The sequence below is a fragment of the Neoarius graeffei genome, chromosome 18 (genome assembly GCF_027579695.1).
Source record: "Neoarius graeffei isolate fNeoGra1 chromosome 18, fNeoGra1.pri, whole genome shotgun sequence".
In the NCBI taxonomy this organism is placed as follows: domain Eukaryota; kingdom Metazoa; phylum Chordata; class Actinopteri; order Siluriformes; family Ariidae; genus Neoarius; species Neoarius graeffei.
In genome coordinates this window covers 2360484-2369552 of record NC_083586.1, presented here as the reverse complement: position 1 = coordinate 2369552, position 9069 = coordinate 2360484, and the positions used below count along the sequence as shown (strand labels likewise).

Here is a 9069-nt window from a genome sequence, read left to right as displayed (position 1 = left end):
TATTTCAAGGCAGCCTAAACAAAATCCATCAATAGGCCATGTTACAATTATTTCAGTTCGCCGCGTTGACAGAAAACAGCAGCGCTGAAAAAGACCGCATATAGTAACGTCCGTAACAGTCACGTCCGTGATGTGGGAAAAATAGTGTTTATAAAGGAAATAAAATGTATAACAAACTTTACTTTACTACACCAATAATAGTTTGTTTTGCACACAGAATTTGTTTTGTATAGCGTTTCAAACGGACGGACAATAAAAACTTTTTCCAAATAATGTCACGGACGTGACAGCGCCTGTCCTGTGAAAAGGTGCCGCATAAACAGCGAGTCTAAGGTGACACAGCGATGCGAAATCACATGCCTCGTTTACAATTGGCTTTAGTATACCCACGATGACCTGAAGGCAGGGTGACATGTCGTGGGTGAACATTTTGTATCATATGTAGTGGTTGGAAAAAAACTATTGAAATGGATGTACTGAAATCACAATATTCTGGATTGGCATGGGTAAAGTAGTGAGCTTGGAAGTTATAAAGAATGTGAAAAATTGGTTGAACTTTTACACTTCTGTAAAGTACATGCCTTGATGATATTTTTGCATTGATTTTTATTATATAATAAGTTACTTTATTTTTGGATGGTGAGGTTGACATTTCCATGGAATTGCTGAGAATTCAAATTATCACAAAGGCAGCGATTCAGCATTTGGGGATGTTGGGTTTAAAGTGGGAGGAGGTCAGGGATGGCCTTAGGCTACATCCACACAACAACGGCAACGAGATTCAAAAAAAAAAAAATATCGCGTCCACATGGGCAACGGATCAGTAAAATATCAGGTACATATGGCGACGTAACGCTTGCTGAAAACGATGCAATACACATGCCACACCTCTAGGTGCGCTGTAAGACGGTCCCATCGGAGACACCAGAACAATAGAAGAAGTAAGGATGCATGCGCATAAACTATTATGCGCGAGACTTCATATTAGCCACAAAGTCAGAAAAATCTGTTCGTAAAATTATGTTATAATGACCAAATACAATGAAAAGTATTTTTCCAGTCTCACCTGTGAAAGGTAATCCCATGTGATCTCGTTTGGACGGCAAACCTGTTGATACAGTTAAACGCAGCACATGAATGAGGCATCTTTATTCTCTGCTTTGCCCCATCCAATATGGCGGCGAGGATGGTGTCTGATTCTACGCGGAAGGCGGCGTCTTTAATGGTCCAGAATAAATTGAATGCTACACGTTGATGGATTAATTTGTTCTTCTACGCCCTTTTTGAGGAATGTATTGTAGGACTTAAACCAACATCTAAAGAGGTGAGATCACTCCTTTTTTTCCCTATTTTTGCTGGCGGGATTGACTCTGCCCTAAGGGCTATTCTCTCTCTCTCTCTCTCTCTTTGCACCATTACACAAATATTTTGTAAGCGCGTTTCATGAACCAAGTTATAGGATTTGTTGACAACTCGCATCAAGTTTGTTACACTTCTACCTGGCGTGAAGCACATGTGGTTGTGACGTCATCGTAAACAAATCTGTTCTACTCATCCAGATGACTTCGCAACGGTGCCGTTGCCAGACTTTTCCACTCTGGAACCCGTTCTCAAAAGATTTCGTTTTGGGGCACCCAAAACGCCGGTGCCGTGTGGACGCCAGGCCGAAACGATAAACAATTTTATCAGATTCACCTGAATCCATTGCCGTGTGGACAGGGCCTCAGAAGGTTCAGCATGTTTTGCACTGAACAGATGTGCAACATTTTGAATAAATGTTCATAAACATATACAATTACATTAGAAATTCAAACAATGATTGAGATTATAGATTCAGACTCCAGGTTGGTGATGTCAAAATTCCTTGAAAGTTGCCCCAACGTGTGACCACTGACATTAAAATGACAGTAAACGTGCTAAAATTTGGGTAGTGTCCAGAGATATATTGACGCACTCACACAAGTTAGTTGCATCAAATGCACAGATGTGAAGATAATTTGCCTTCTTCTGACAATAAGAACCTTGTGGAAAGACTTTGCAGCTTCCACTGATATTTCTTCCATATTGTGCTCCCATGCTCTCACAACTGAGCTGCTTTGCCCAAAAAATTATGAATGTGTGAGACAAGAATCAGAAGCTTGGTTGATGGGCATGGGGAATCCAATTTTAGTCTACTACCACCTATGTAGAGCAAGATCTGCACTACCACCATGAGAACTCCATCCTAATGCTCCCTGAGCCATGATACTGCACCCAAAGCACACATTTGTTTAACTGCATGGATTAAAATTGACAGCCAAGGCCCATTTTCATCTTTAACAAAAGTGTCTTGTTTATCCATCATTCAATGTGGGCACAAGCTTTTACAGGTTCCACAGACATTTGAAGTCAGATGACTGGATTCACCATCCAGAGTGCTAACCATGACACCGTGGAGCCAAAGGATTTGGTACTTGTGCTTTTCAGAAGATCAATACAGGCATATAGTGCCCAATAGATAGATTAGATTAGATTAGATAGAACTTTATTGATCCCTTTGGGAGGGTTCCCTCAGGGAAATTAAGATTCCAGCAGCACCATTACAGCATAAACAGAGAATAGAAAATAGAGAAAAAACTTCTAGATAAATTAAATTAAGTATTTACAAATATAAAAAGAATGAGCTATGGGGAAGAGAGGAAGATATTGCACGTTGTCCGGTATCGTTTATTGTTAGGCTAGGCTACTGCTCTAAATTTCTCATCTCATTATCTCTAGCCGCTTTATCCTGTTCTACAGGGTCGCAGGCAAGCTGGAGCCTATCCCAGCTGACTATGGGCGAAAGGCGGGGTACACCCTGGACAAGTCGCCAGGTCATCACAGGGCCGACACATAGACACAGACACCCATTCACACTCACACCTACGGTCAATTTAGAGTCACCAGTTAACCTAACCTGCATGTCTTTGGACTGGGGGGGAAACTGGAGCACCCGGAGGAAACCCACGTGGACACGGGGAGAACATGCAAACTCTGCACAGAAAGGCCCTCGCCGGCCACAGGGCTCGAACCCGGACCTTCTTGCTGTGAGGTGACAGTGCTAACCACTACACCACCGTGCCGCCCTGCTCTAAATTTTTTAAACGTTAATGAAAATAAAACTGAGGTCTTAGTCTTTCAGCCCAGTGCTGCTTGTGGTACACATGGAGACTTAGGCCCCCTTGAACCATATGTCAAAGACACTGTAAAAAACCTAGGTGTAACTTTAGACTGTAATTTTAAATTGGAGAAACAAATAAATACAGTTGTAAAATCTAGTTTTCCAGTTAAGGCTTTTATCCAAGGTTAATCCCTTCTTATCCCTCAAAAACTTTAAGATGGCTATTCATGCCTTTGTCTATTCCTGCCTACACTACTGCAATGCCCTATTATGTGGTCATTAACTGTTCCTCCTTATTCCATCTTCAACCAGTTCAGAATGCTGCAGCCCGCCTTCTAACCAGAACACGAAGGTGGGAGCATATTACACCTGTGCTTGCAGCCCTTCACTGGCTCCCTATCCGTTAGAGAATAAATTTTAAAATTCTTTTATTTGTTTTCAAATCTTTACATGGTCTGGCTCCACTTTATATATCAGATCTTCTAAAGGTTCAGACAACATCTAGGGCATGTAGGTCAGCCGACCAACTCCGTCTTGTTGTTCCTCGTTCTAGGCTAAAAAGCAGAGGTGACCGGGCTTTTGCAGTGATTGCACCTAAGCTCTGGAACGAGCTGCCACTGCACATACGCCTGGCTCCTTCCTTGGCTGTTTTTAAATCTCATCTAAAAACCCATGTTTATGCCCTGGCATTCAATACAGCATGAATTATTTATCTGTATGTATGTGTATAATGTTATGCTCACTTTTTGTTGTCTTTTCTGTTGTCTATCAAGTCGTCTGTCCAGCACTTTGGTCAGCTGTTGTTGTTGTTGTTGTTGTTGTTTTTAAAGTGCTTTATAAATAAATGTGACTTGACTTGACTTCCCATCCTCTGTCCTCCTGTTACCCTTCCTCCCCCCCCAGAGAAGAGTTGTACAGTCTGATGGTGTGAGGGACAAAAGAGTTTTTAAGTCTGTTCATCCTGCACTTGGGAAGGAGCATTCTGTCACTGAACAGGCTCCTCTGGTTGCTGATGACGGTGTGCAGAGGGTGACTGGCATTGTCCATGATGTTCAATAGTTTGTCCATAGTCCTCTTCTCTGCCACAGTCACCAGAGAGTCCAGCTTCATGCCGACCACAGAGCCGGCCCAACTGATCAGTTTGTCCAGCCTGGATGTGTCCTTCTTGGACATGCTGCCCCCCCAGCACACCACAGTGTAAAACAGGACACTGGCCACTACAGACTGATAGAACATCCACAGGAGTTTCCTGCAGATATTAAAGGACCGCAGCCTCCTAAGGAAGTATAGCCTGCTCTGTCCCTTCCTGTATAAGTGATTGGTGTTGCAAGCTCAGTCCAGTTTGCTGTCTAGCCACAGCCTGAGGTACTTGTAGGAATCTACAGCCTCCACCTCGACTCCCTCGATCAGAACTGGTCGTGACCTTGGTCTGGACCTCCCAAAGTCAATGACCAGCTCCTTGGTCTTCAAGGTGTTGAGCTGCAGATGGTTCCTGTTGCACCACACAGCAAAGTCCCTCACCAGGCTCCTTTACTCCTCCTCTCTGTCGTCACTGATACATCCAGTGATGGCTGTGTCATCGGCGAACTTCTCAATGTAACACAGCTCCGAGTTGTAGCAGAAGTCCACGGTGTACAGGGTGAAGAGAAGAGGGGCCAGCACCATGCCCCGTGGTGCTCCAGTGCTGCTAATCACAGTGTCAGACGTGATATCCTTCAACCTGATGTACTGCGGCCTGTCGGTGAGGTAGCTGGAGATCCAGGTGACCAGGCAGGGGTCCACTCGCATCCTGTTCAGTTTGTCCTGAAGCAAAAGGGGCTGGATGGTGTTGAAGGCACTTAAGAAGTCCAAGAAGAGGATCCACACTGTGCCATTTCCCTTATCCAGATGCGAGTGGGCTCGGTGTAGCAGGTAGAGGATGGCGTCTTCCACACCAACACCTGCCGGGTACGCAAACTGCAGACGGTCCTGGGCATGTTCTACCTGGGGTCTGAGGAGGCTTAGGAAGAGCCGCTCCAATGTCTTCATCAGATGTGAAGTGAGTGCCACTGGTCTGAAGTCATTCAGCTCGCTGGGCCAATTCTTTTTGGGAACTGGAACGATACATGATGTCTTCCAAAGGGTGAGTACTCTCCCCAGCTGCAGGCTGAGGTTGAAGATGCATTGGAGTGGTTCACCCAGTTCAGCAGCGCAGGTCTTCAGTAATCGGGGACACACCTTGTTCAGGCCTGCTGCTTTCCTGGGGTGAAGCTTCCTCAGTTGACCTCTGACCTGGTCTGCAGTAATGCATGGAGGAGTCTGTGTTGAGGAGGGGGAGGAGGGGGCTACTGCAATGACTGGGGGGAGGTGTGTTGAGGGAAGGAGAGATGGCTGCAGTGAGGGGGAGGGGGGGGGCTGGTTGAACTGGTTGAAGAAGTCATTTGGAGCAGAGTCTCCAGGCCAAAACCAGCAGGCTCAAGGACAGTTTCTTTCACCAGGTGGTCAGGAGGCTCAACTCCCTCCCTGTTCTGCCCCTCCTCCCCCCTCTGCCCCCTGTCACAGATTCTGCCCACACACACCCCTGCCCACCCTTCAGCATCTGACATCATGTCACCCTCACAGTCCCCCACGGGCGCAGATAGAGGGGGGGATGGGGGATTCGTCCCACCCAGATTTAAATTCACCTCGTTCGGTCCCCCCCACTTATAGGGAGGAAAAAACGTCTATGCTGTCTTTCTTTGCATAAGGCAAACCTCACGGAAAAATCAAAAGACTAATTACCATTCGGTTTATTGAGGTGCACAGCAGTACAGACATAGTTGCAACTGCGCAGACTGCACGGGTTGCGAGCTCGAGCTTGGTTGCTATGGTTACCCACAACAAGTTTGACAGGCATATCGGGGACAGCTCCTCCTAGTCCAGGACCCCAACACGGCATGATGAAGGGTGCCAAAAGGCAGAAAACGATTGCATCGTTTTTAAAAAAAAAAAAAAAACGGCTGTAAGTAAACTGTGCCTTACTTTATCATATCACCTTGCAATTTTTTGATAGTCTGTTCAAAGTAATGTCGTAGTGAAAGTAAAATCGTACGGAGTAGAGATGCCTTTCTGGTAGCCTCCTTCTTTCGGTGGTAGCCTGTAGATACGGTGCTCAGAAGGCAGTTTTAATGTTTAATCTGGCGTTCCCTGCCATAATTTCAGCGAGCATATTGTTTCATAAGGAAACTTTGCGAAGAGTTGTTGACTGACTGCCGCTGACGCAACACACAGGCATAGTTAGAAAGTCAGGATGCACTGGTTTACACCTTACACACACACATAGCCCAGCCTCTTGCTATGTTTAACACTTGGAACTTAGCGGTTTTAAAACTAGTTTTGCAATTTCTGTGCATGATGATAATGTGTAAACTTTGGATTTCCATAGGCTATGTTAAAATGTTATCATTGTCCTGGCCTGCAGGTAGTTCCTGGTGATGGCAGTGAGGGAGATGAAATAACATGTATACACACTACCGTTCAAAAGTTTGGGCTCACCCAGACAATTTTGTGTTTTCCATGAAAAGTCACACTTTTATTTACCACCATAAGTTGTAAAATGAATAGAAAATATAGTCAAGACATTTTTCTGGCCATTTTGAGCATTTAATCGACCCCACAAATGTGATGCTCCAGAAACTCAATCTGCTCAAAGGAAGGTCAGTTTTATAGCTTCTCTAAAGAGCTAAACTGTTTTCAGCTGTGCTAACATGATTGTACAAGGGTTTTCTAATCATCCATTAGCCTTCTGAGGCAATGAGCAAACACATTGTACCATTAGAACACTGGAGTGATAGTTGCTGGAAATGGGCCTCCATACACCTATGGAGATATTGCACCAAAAACCAGACATTTGCAGCTAGAATAGTCATTTACCACATTAGCAATGTATAGAGTGGATTTCTGATTAGTTTAAAGTGATCTTCATTGAAAAGAACAGTGCTTTTCTTTCAAAAATAAGGACATTTCAAAGTGACCCCAAACTTTTGAATGGTAGTGTGTGTGTATATATATATAATATACACACACACACACACACACATACATTATATATATATGGGTTATTACACTTATGGGTAATATGGCGATATGCAGACATGGGTATATACAACGTGTTAACAATTAAATTTTACTCACAGTAGTGATGAATGATTTATTGCTAGTTATTAATTGTAACTTTGAGAGATAATTAAGATAAAATTAATGCTCAATCCATATTAAATCAAAAGTTATTAAATAATCATTTTGAAAAAATCGTCAGATTCGCAAGAGCTGTTGGGGACATTCTCAGATGCATTATTTCACATGGCTCTAATGCCTACTATCATTGAGTTTTGCATTTATAAATTCAATAAGGGGACGTACCTTTGAATTTTATATATTGTTATATATATTTAAGTGTGGCGGCACGGTGGTGTAGTGGTTAGCGCTGTCGCCTCACAGCAAGAAGGTCCTGGGTTCGAGCCCCGGGGCCGGCGAGGGCCTTTCTGTGCGGAGTTTGCATGTTCTCCCCGTGTCCGCGTGGGTTTCCTCCGGGTGCTCCGGTTTCCCCCACAGTCCAAAGACATGCAGGTTAGGTTAACTGGTGACTCTAAATTGACCGTAGGTGTGAATGTGGGTGTGAATGGTTGTCTGTGTCTATGTGTCAGCCCTGTGATGACCTGGCGACTTGTCCAGGGTGTACCCTGCCTTTTGCCCGTAGTCAGCTGGGATAGGCTCCAGCTTGCCTGCGACCCTGTAGAAGGATAAAGTGGCTAGAGATAATGAGATGAGATGAGACATTCAGATACAAGGAATCGATTGACATTTTGCGAAACAACCAGAGAATCTCTTGTTTTGGCAACATTTCCCTCAACAGAAAAAGGTTTCCCCTGCCCTGAAAACAACAGGACCTGTAAAGGAGGGAATTGGCCAGTACAGGGATTTAACCTGTGACCTTGGCATTATTAGCACCACACTCTAACCAACTGATCTAACTGGCCAAGGAAAAAAAAAAACGTCATGACTGCTGAAGTGCTTCAGTAAATATTGACGAGGTGGTGACTTTTCCTTGAACAGACATCTTTTCTCTTGATTATTGTTTTGAAGCCATCAGTTCGACCCACTCACATACCGTATTTACACAGGGGGATGAAAATCCCAACATCCAGTCTGAAAAACGTATTCTATCTACTGAGCAAAGTCAGCATGGATAGCTTTAACAATGTGAAAGAAGGATGCACACCTACTTCCCTTCTTCAACACGGTGGTCCAAAAGCCACCATGTGCTCTGAAGAACCACTTCTCGCCAACCTCGACCCAATTGCTCTCACTGAACAATAAAGCAACATCTGCTTCCTGAAACATGCGTCAAAAGAAGGAGAAGCAGGCCAAGGATCCCATGTCAGGAAAATAGGTAGTTTTAAAAGACTGGAGCCTTGAAGATCACCTAGGAAAAGGCTTCTTCCTGTCCTGAAAACAACACATCCAATAAAGGATGGAAATGGCCGGTAGAGGACTGCTTTTATGGCTGAGGACTACAGTTGACTGGCTAACTTTCAGACTGCAGTTGTCATGAACAGTTTTGCACTCAAGTTTCCATCAATGAACAGTTTATAACATCAACAAAACAGACTCGATGTTAAAAATTTTATAATCACGCTATCTGTTATCACCCAAATGAGCTTCTTCAAAAAAAGCTTCTGCTCACAGTCTGACCATGGGCTGTGAGCAGCAACCAAAATCAAATCAGGTTGCAAGATCTTGAAAGGATTTAGGTGCAAAGTTGCACTTAATAAGTACAAACTGCCTTGTTATGAGCAGAAAAAATGCGATCATGACGAAATATTTCATGATTTCATCAGCAGATGACCATTTGCAGATGGATCTTTGACTTTCTGACAGGCAGACCCCAGGTGGTGATAATCGGTAGCCAC

The 9069-nt window shown here is 44.1% G+C and overlaps 1 non-coding gene across 1 annotated transcript; it reads right to left on the bottom strand.

The window, feature by feature from the left end:
* Positions 1-8062: 8062 nt before the first annotated feature.
* trnai-aau (transfer RNA isoleucine (anticodon AAU)) lies at positions 8063-8136 on the bottom strand. Its single transcript has one exon. It is a non-coding gene; the product is annotated as a tRNA-Ile (tRNA).
* Positions 8137-9069: the final 933 nt, after the last annotated feature.